The following is a 9868-nucleotide window of genomic DNA, read 5'->3' as shown; positions in this document are numbered from 1 at the left end:
ATAGTCATAAAACAACTGGAGCACCGTAAGGCTCCATTGACTATAATGCGACCTGGTACGGATCCGGACTGGTTCCGGCATAAGTGCCAGGATTCAGCTGGGCAAATCAGTTTGTTATCAGTAGACATGTGCAGAACATCTGCATCTTTTGCTTAACTTTTACTTGTTATCTTGTTTTTCTATTGGTAAAAACATCCAAACCGCTCGACAACTACTGGAACCACCTGAAATTTGTCATAATAAACCCTTTTATTATGTTTCTCAATAAATATGAGAAACTAGCTACATCACTTCAGATGTTTCTCTAACTTAAAACGGTGTGTCTGCATTCTTATTGTGTTCGTTGACCACTGTAATCTAGTCCAATAATCAGAATCTCTGGAGTAAACTCTTCACGGATGAGAGCAGGTTCGCACTGAGCAAGTGATAGACGTGGCAGAGTCTGGAGACGTCGTGGAGAATGTTCTGCTGCCGGCAACATCCTCCAGCATGACTGGTTTGGCAGTGGGTCAGTAATGGTGTTGGGAGGCATTTGTTTGGAGGGCCGCACAGCCCTCCATGTGCTAGCCAGAGGTACCCTGACTGCCATTAGGTACCGGGATTAGATCCTCAGACCCATTGTGAGACCATATGCAGGTGCAGTGGGCCCTGGGTTCCTTCTGATGGATGACATTGCTAGGCCTCACACAACGGCTGCCCCTTTATTAGTGACCTCCACAGTAGCCCGTCTCGTTAACAGTGATTTCCACAATAACTCGCCCCCTTAGCAGTGACCTCTACAGAGCTCTGTTTCCTTAAAGTGTGACCTTCACAATACCTCGACCCCTTAAATGGTTTCGGTCATCAGAAAAATTGGTATTTTTGGCCTACCGAAAACGGCGTTCTTCCAATTCCTTCAATTAAGACGTGCATACCAAACGCAGTTTCTAAGGAACATAGTAATTGCCGTCTCTCCTCCTGTGGTGAAACAATTACTAGAAGCAAGAGTTGCCAAAGGCCTGATATCCCAATTCTATAAATACATTCTTGACGCCACTACCCCCTCAAACCCTTTAGTTGTAAAGGGGAAGTAGGAAGATGATGTTGGGACAATATCTCAAGACCAATGGAATGACATCCTGGCTTTAACTCCTAGTCTTACTTTGAACGAGTCTCAGAGACTATCTCAGTTATACCTGCTACACAGAATGTATAGAACCCCCAAACTTCTATTCAAAATAGGTGTGAGACTGGACTCCACATGCCCTAGATGTGGTGCAACGGAAGCGACACTGCTTCACATGGTATGGAACTGCCGAAAGCTGGGAAAATATTGGGAAGAGATACGGGAAATCATAGCTACAGCAACTCAGATACGATTGCCCAATGATCCGAGAGTCTGTGTGTTGGGTATACTGGATCCCACTGGATTAAATGATAAATTATCCTTATGTATCCACAGAATGTTGTTCCAAGCGAGGGTTCTCATCACTAAGCATTGGATAAGAGATAGGCCTCCCAACAAGCAGGAATACATAAATAGGATGAATACAATCTTATGTCTTGAAAGAGGGGTATATGTCAAGAGGGAATGCCCAAACAAATTCTAGTTATTATGGCAAGGCTGGTTAGAATCCGGGAGTATGGCTTAACTAGCACTGACTAGTAGGGACTGCATGAGAGGACAACTGTCCTTAATGGGACATTTATCTTAAGCTTACGTTACATATTAATGAGGATCGTGTGCTCAATTTTCTGTTAACTTAGGTGGTTATGACCTCCTTTGGGAGATGTTTAAATAAATTACAATAAAGATGGGCTGGTGTAGTCATCTCTCTGCAAGATATTGGGGGGGGGGGGAGTTGGGTGATAGTTAAATTTGTTATTTACCAACATTTTTGTATTGCTTTGTATTATCATATGACTGGCTGGATCCTGATCATTATGTGCAATGTGTACTTTATTTAAAATCAATAAAAATGATTTTGCTAAAAAGAAAAATGGTTGCAGAGTGCGATTGCATTTGCGTTTTTGCGTTTGTATCTGTATTTCGCCATCGCAATGTGCATCTGCATACTGGGTTGTGCGGGCTGAACCCCCCACATTTTTTTCTTTGTTGTATATATTGGAGGTGTGGCGATCTCCAAGCAGTCATGCACACCTGACCAGTTAGTCTGCCCTGGAGGCTGGTTTTAAAGTCAGTATTAAACTGAGTCTGCTTATATAGCACCTACCAGTAGCCATTTGGCTCCAGGAGAAGTATATAGTGGGCTCAGCATGCATGTTGGTACTTGCATCCCTGGATCCGATGAAAGCTGTAATGGCAACGTCCGTGTGCATGAGGCCTAACACAGCAGATTTGCCTTCGGGCTACTCCTAAGGGTGTTAACCGAGTGGTCCCCTGCTTTCCTTGCTTCCACCTCTCTATAGGTATTTGGTATTCGCTGCAGGATAACCACAAGGCCACTGCTTCTTGGAGTATTCTCCATTCAGTGACAGTTGACCCTAGCAGGTCAAAAACGGTTTTTGTTTGCTATCTGCATGCCAGCATTATGGATGTGCACCTGTGACTTTGGATGTGCTTCAGATCAAAATTTAGCAAAGCGGTTGAATTAAATTTTTGAAAACTTCACTCATCTCTAGATGTCACATTACATCATTCATATCTATGCCTGGAGCCTGACTCCGCCCACACATGGTAATGACATCACCAAAGGTCCTTAAAGAGTAACTAAACTTTTGTACTAACTTTTAATATGTTATCCCTAACCCCCAAAAGAATATTTTTCTAATATACTTTATTTATTAATTTTCAATTTTACAGTACTTTTTCACCCCTAAAGTGCACCATTCACTGGTGCGCTAAAACCTAGTTCTCCCTACACCGCTGAGCTGTCAGCAGTGTACGGACTACCGAGAGGAAATTATATGAATGGGGCCTCGGCAGCGCAGGGAGTACGAGCAGGAGCGCTCATTGCTGATCCTGTCCGTGCTCCCTGGACTATTATTATTAACTGCTGGCATAGCACATGGGTACCCTGTACTCATGTACTATGCCAGGCAGGATTAGCTGAGCGGAGCAGGCAGAAGCAGGATCCTGCTCCGCTCAGATAATCCTGGCATAGTACATGGGTACAGGGTACAGCAGTTAATAATAATAGTCCAGGGAGCACGGGCAGGAGCAGCAATAAGTGCTCCTGCCCGTACTCCCTGCGCTGCCGCTCAGCGGTGTAGGGAGAGCTGAGTTTTAGCGCACCAGTGAATGGTGCGCTTTAGGGGTGAAAAAGTACTGTAAAAATAGAAAATTAATATATAAAGAATATAAGAATAAGATTTTTTAGGGGGTTAGGGACAACATATTAAAAGTTAGTACAAAAGTTTAGTTACTCTTTAACCCCCCAAGGACACAGGGCGTATAGGTACGCCCTTGTGCCCTGGTACTTAAGGACACAGGGCGTACATGTACGCCCTGTGTATTTTCGATCACTGCCGTGTTGCTGGCGGTGATCGGAACCCGGTGCCTGCTCAAATTATTGAGCAGGCACCTAGGCTAAATGCGCGGGGGGGTCCCGTGACCCCCCCATGTCGGCGATCGCGGCAAACTGCAGGTCAATTCAGACCTGCGGTTTGCTGCGATTTTTGCAGTTTCTGATCCCCGCAGTCCCTGACCGCGGGGATCAGAAACTTTAGTATTCGCAAAATATAAATGTATCCCCCCCCCCCTGCACCCCTGAGTGATTTTATCCAGGTGGGAGGTGCAGGGGGAGGGGTGCGGGAGGCGGGCGGTGCGGCAGGCGGGATCGCGATCCCCCGCCCGCCTCCCATTGCTGGCACCCTGGTATAAACGGCTGACATCGGTGATGCAATGTCAGACGTTTAACCCTTTCCATACAGCGGTCCGTACGGACCGCTGTATGGAAAAGGTTAACAGCTCAGGGAGCACCCTCCCTCTCCCATCGGGGGGGCTGCTGTGCCTTTGCAGCCCCCCGATGGGAGAGCAGACGCCCCCGAGAGCCCCGTCCTTACCATTCCCCGTCTGCGAAGTTGTGGCTACAACTGAGCAGACGGGGAAGGTTCCCATGGCAACAGGACGCCTTCTCAGGCGTCCTGCTGTCCATGGTGCTGAACAGATCTATGCTAAAGGCATAGATCTGTTCAGTGTAAGTAAAATACAGTACAGAACCCTATATAGTGTTCTGTACTGTATTATACAGACATAAGACTCACTGGATCTTCAAGAACCAAGTGGGTCTGGGTCAAAAAAATGTAAAAAAAGTGAAAAAAGTTAAGATAAAAAAAACACATTTATCACTGAATAAAAAATAAATAAAATAAAATACATACAATATACTACACATATTAGGTATCGCCGCGTCCATAACGACCTGATCTATAAAACGGTCATGTTACTTTCCCCGCACGGTGAACGCCATAAAAATAAAAAAATAAAAACGATGAGAAAGTTGAAATTTTGCCCACCTTACTTCCCAAAAAAGGTAATAAAAGTGATTGAAAAAGTCGCATGTACGCCAGAATTGTAACAATCAAACTGTCATCTCATCCCGCAAAAATCATACCCTACCCAAGATAATCGCCCAAAAACTGAAAAAACTATGGCTCTTAGACTATGGAAACACTAAAACATGATTTTTTTTGTTTCAAAAATGAAATCATTGTGTAAAACTTACATAAATAAAAAAAGTATACATATTAGGTATCGCCGCGTCCGTATCGACCGGCTATGTAAAAATATCACATGACCTAACCCCTCAGATGACCACCGTAAAAAAAAAAAAACGGTGTAAAAAAAGCTATTTTTTGTCATCTTACATCACAAAAAGTGTAATAGCAAGCAATAAAAAAGTCATATGCACCCCAGAATAGTGCCAATCAAACCATCATCTCATCCCGCAAAAAATGAGACCCTACTTAAGATAATCACCCAAAAACTGAAAATACTATGGCTCTTAGACTATAGAGACACTAAAACTTTTTTTTCTTTTAAAAATGAATTCATTGTGTAAAACTTACATAAATAAAAAAATTGTATACATATTAGGTATCGCCGCTTCCGTGACAACCTGTTCTATAACATTACCACATGATCTAACCTGTCAGATGAATGTTGTAAATAACAGGGGAAAAAAACGGTGACAAAAAGCTAATTCTTGTTACCTTGCCGCACAAAAAGTGTAATATAGTGCAACCAAAAATCATATGTACCCTAAACTAGTACCAACAAAACTGCCACCCTATCCCGTAGTTTCTAAAATGGGGTCACTTTTTTGGAGTTTCTACTCCAGGGGTGCATCAGGGGGGCTTCAAATGGGACATGGTGTAAATAAACCAGTCCAGCAAAATCTGCCTTCCAAAAACCGTATGGCATTCCTTTGCTTCTGCGCCCTGCCGTGTGGCCATACAGCGGTTTACAACCACATATGGGGTGTTTCTGTAAACTAAAGAATCAGGGCCATAAATAATGAGTTTTGTTTGGCTGTTAACCCTTGCTTTGTAACTGGAAAAAAAATATTAAAATGGAAAATCTGCCAAAAAAGTGAAATTTTAAAATTGTATCTCTATTTTCCATTAAATCTTGTGCAACACCTAAAGGGTTAACAAAGTTTGTAAAATCAGTTTTGAATACCTTGAGGGGTGTAGTTTCTTAGATGGGGTCACTTTTATGGAGTTTCTACTCTAGGGGTGCATCAGGGGGGCTTCAAATGGGACATGGTGTAAAAAAAAAACAGTCCAGCAAAATCTGCCTTCCAAAAACCGTATGGCATTCCTTTCCTTCTGCACCCTGCTGTGTGCCCGTACAGCAGTTTACGACCACATATGGGGTGTTTCTGTAAACTACAGAATCAGGGCCATAAATAATGAGTTTTGTTTGGCTGTTAACCCTTGCTTTGTAACTAGAAAAAAAATATTAAAATGGAAAATCTGCCAAAAAAGTGAAATTCTGAAATTGTATCTCTATTTTCCATTAAATCTTGTGCAACACCTAAAGGGTTAACAAAGTTTGTAAAATCAGTTTTGAATACCTTGAGGGGTGTAGTTTCTTAGATGGGGTCACTTTTATGGAGTTTCTACTCTAGGGGTGCATCAGGGGGGCTTCAATGAAACATGGTGTCAAAAAACCAGTCCAGCAAAAATCTGCCTTCCAAAAACCAAAGGGTGCACCTTTCCCTCTACGCCCCGCTGTGTGGCCGTACAGTAGTTTACGGCCACATATGGGGTGTTTCTGTAAACGGCAGAGTCAGAGCAATAAAGATACAGTCTTGTTTGGCTGTTAATCCTTGCTTTGTTACTGGAAAAAATTGGGTTAAAATGGAAAATTAGGCAAAAAAATGAAATTCTCAAATTTCATCCCCATTTGCCAATAACTCTTGTGCAACACCTAAAGGGTTAACGAAGTTTGTAAAATCAGTTTTGAATACCTTGAGGGGTGTAGTTTATAGAATTGGGTCATTTTTGGGTGGTTTCTATTATGTAAGCCTCGCAAAGTGACTTCAGACGTGAACTGGTCCCTAAAAATTGGGTTTTTGTACATTTCTGAAAAATTTCAAGATTTGCTTCTAAACTTGTAACATCCCCAAAAAATAAAATATCATTCCCAAAATAATTCAAACATGAAGTAGACATATGGGGAATGTAAAGTCATCACACTTTTTAGGGGTATTACTATGTATTACAGAAGTAGAGAAACTGAAACTTTGAAATTTGCTAATTTTTCCCAATTTTTGGTAAATTAGGTATTTTTTTATGCAAAAAGAATAATTTTTTTTACTTCATTTTACCAGTGTCATGAAGTACAATATGTGTCGAAAAAACAATCTCAGAATGGCCTGGATAAGTCAAAGCGTTTTAAAGTCATCACCACTTAAAGTGACACTGGTCAGATTTGCAAAAAATTGCCGGGTCCTAAGGTGTAATAAGGCTGTGTCCTTAAGGGGTTAAGGCTTGGGCATTTACAGATAAAAACTTGGTCATATGATTCCTGACTCCTCCCACACATGACTGATCACATGACTATGACATCATCACAGGCCCTGTAACCACAAGTAGTCCACTGTACACAGGGCCGCCATCAGGGGGGTACAGCCAATACCCCAGTAAGGGGCCCAGACCCTGGGGGGGGCCCGGCCAGTTCCAATGTAAAAAAAACACCCCCTCTCATTTGTCAGTCACTTGAGTTGAACTTTATTGCATCGCTAGAGGGGGGCAATTGATCATTCCTTGCTAGTGAAGTCCAGTTCATGAACGAATCTTTCATTTGAATCGATTCAGTTCACTGAACCGGAGGAGTCGATTCCTCTGACTGAGCCGATCCGTGTGAAGCCGCTCAGTCTGAGTCAGTGAGTCACACAGCACACAATAGCAAAGCCGCTCACGCTGGCAGCAGGGAGGGACTCGGGAGGAGTGTAATCTGATCATAGTGTGGAAGCTGCTTCTGCCAGCCCCTCCCCTCCCCGCCCACCAACCAATCAGAGCTGAGTCAGTGAGTCACAGCACACAATAGCAGAGCCACTGGCAGCAGGGAGGGGAGGGACTCGGGAGGAGTGTAATCTGATCCTAGAGTGGAAGCTGCTTCTGCCAGCCCCTCCCCGCCCACCAACCAATCAGAGCTGAGTCAGTGAGTCACAGCACACAATAGCAGAGCCGCTGGCAGCAGGGAGGGGAGGGACTTGGGAGGAGTGTAATCTGATCCTAGAGTGGAAGCTGCTTCTGCCAGCCCCTCCCCTCCCCGCCCACCAACCAATCAGAGCTGAGGCAAGGCAAGCACTAGTAGCTCTGAGTCTGAGTCACTGACACAAGTGCAGGGAGTCTAAGAAAGAATCGAATGAGTCTCAGGTTAAAAGAATCTAAAGATCCGACTTAGAGACTCATTCGATTCTTTGAGTTAAAAGAGCCGCGAGTCACTAGAACAGTTTACACTGAGGCTGATGCTTTTGTTGCAGCAGTGATAAGATTAAGGGACAGGAGCAGAGAGATAAGAGAAGGGACAGATGCCTGTGAAGACCATGCGATCTGTTGCTCAGAAGCCATGAGATTGTAAGGCTACTTTCACACTAGCGGCAGGACGGATCCGACAGGCTGTTCACCCTGTCAGATCCGTCCTGCCGTTATTTCGCCGGACCACCGCTCCGTCCCCATTGACTATAATGGGGACAGGGGTGGAGCTCTGGCCCAGCACGGCAGTGCATGGCGAAAGGCCGCCGGACTAAAAGTACTGCATGTCCAACTTGTTGTGTGGTCTTTGCTCAGGGGTAAAATGCAAAGCTGTTTTCTGGATTATCCCACAGGGCCATGATCCTCCATCATTGTTATTAACCCCTCCCTTGCCAGCCCACCCAGCCCTATTTAGTGTTCAGCTTTGAAAAAAATGTTTAGGCCATGAAGGGGTTAATTAAGTGTTGGAGGGGGTGGGGGGTGTTATTGTGCATATTGTGTTTGGGATCCATTTAACAAGTTTGACCAGTTGGGTTTGAGAGTGGTTGAGTGTCATCCACAGATCCCTCATAACAGTGCGTCACCCACAGACCCCCCCATAACAGTGTGTCACCCACAGATCCCCCATAACAGTGTGTCATCCACAGATCCCCCATAACAGTGTCACCCACAGATCCCCATAACAGTGTTATCCACAGATCCCCATAACAGTGTCATCCACAGATTCCTCATAACAGTGCGTCATCCAGAGATTCCTCATAACAGTGTGTCATCCACAGATCCCCCATAACAATGTCATCCACAGATTCCCCCATAACAGTGTGTCATCCACAGATTCCCCCATAACAGTGTGTCATCCACAGATCCCCCATAACATTGTCATCCACAGATCCCCCATAACAGTGTGTCATCCACAGATTCCTCCATAACAGTGTGTCATCCACAGATCCCCCATAACAGTGTCATCCACAGATCCCCCATAACAGTGTGTCATCCACAGATCCCCCCATAACAGTGTGTCATCCACAGATCCCCCCATAACAGTGTGTCATCCACAGATCCCCCCATAACAGTGTGTCATCCACAGATCCCCCATAACATTGTGTCATCCACAGATTCCCCCATAACAGTGTGTCATCCACAGATCCCCCCATAACAGTACGTCATCCACAGATCCCCCATAACATTGTGTCATCCACAGATCCCCCATAACATTGTGTCATCCACAGATCCCCCCATAACAGTACGTCATCCACAGATCCCCCCATAACAGTGTGTCATCCACAGATCCCCCCATAACAGTGTGTCATCCACAGATCCCCCTTACATTGTGTCATCCACAGATTCCCCCATAACAGTGTGTCATCCACAGATCCCCCCATAACAGTACGTCATCCACAGATCCCCCATAACATTGTGTCATCCACAGATCCCCCATAACAGTGTGTCATACACAGATTCCCCCATAACAGTGTCATCCACAGATTCCCCCATAACAGTGTGTCATCCACAGATTCCCCCATAACAGTGTGTCATCCACAGATCCCCCATAACAGTGTGTCATCCACAGATTCCCCCATAACAGTGTGTCATCCACAGATTCCCCCATAACAGTGTGTCATCTACAGATTCCCCCATAACAGTGTGTCATCCACAGATCCCCCATAACAGTGTGTCATCCACAGATTCCCCCATAGCAGTGTGTCATCCACAGATCCCCCATAACAGTGTGTCATCCACAGATCCCCCCATAACAGTGTGTCATCCACACATTCCCCCCATAAGAGTAAGTCCTCCACAGATTCCCCCCATAACAGTACGTCATCCACAGATCCCCCCATAACACTGTAACAGTAAACCTTGTGCTTTTTTAGTTTTTAGTTTTTTTTTAAATGTGCCAGGGGAAGATTGCTAGGGCAGATTAGAACAGATAGTGTAG

Source organism: Bufo gargarizans, chromosome 1 (assembly GCF_014858855.1).
Source record: "Bufo gargarizans isolate SCDJY-AF-19 chromosome 1, ASM1485885v1, whole genome shotgun sequence".
NCBI lineage: Eukaryota > Metazoa > Chordata > Amphibia > Anura > Bufonidae > Bufo > Bufo gargarizans.
The sequence above is the reverse complement of the archived record's forward strand: the minus strand, read 5'-3'. Positions refer to the sequence as shown.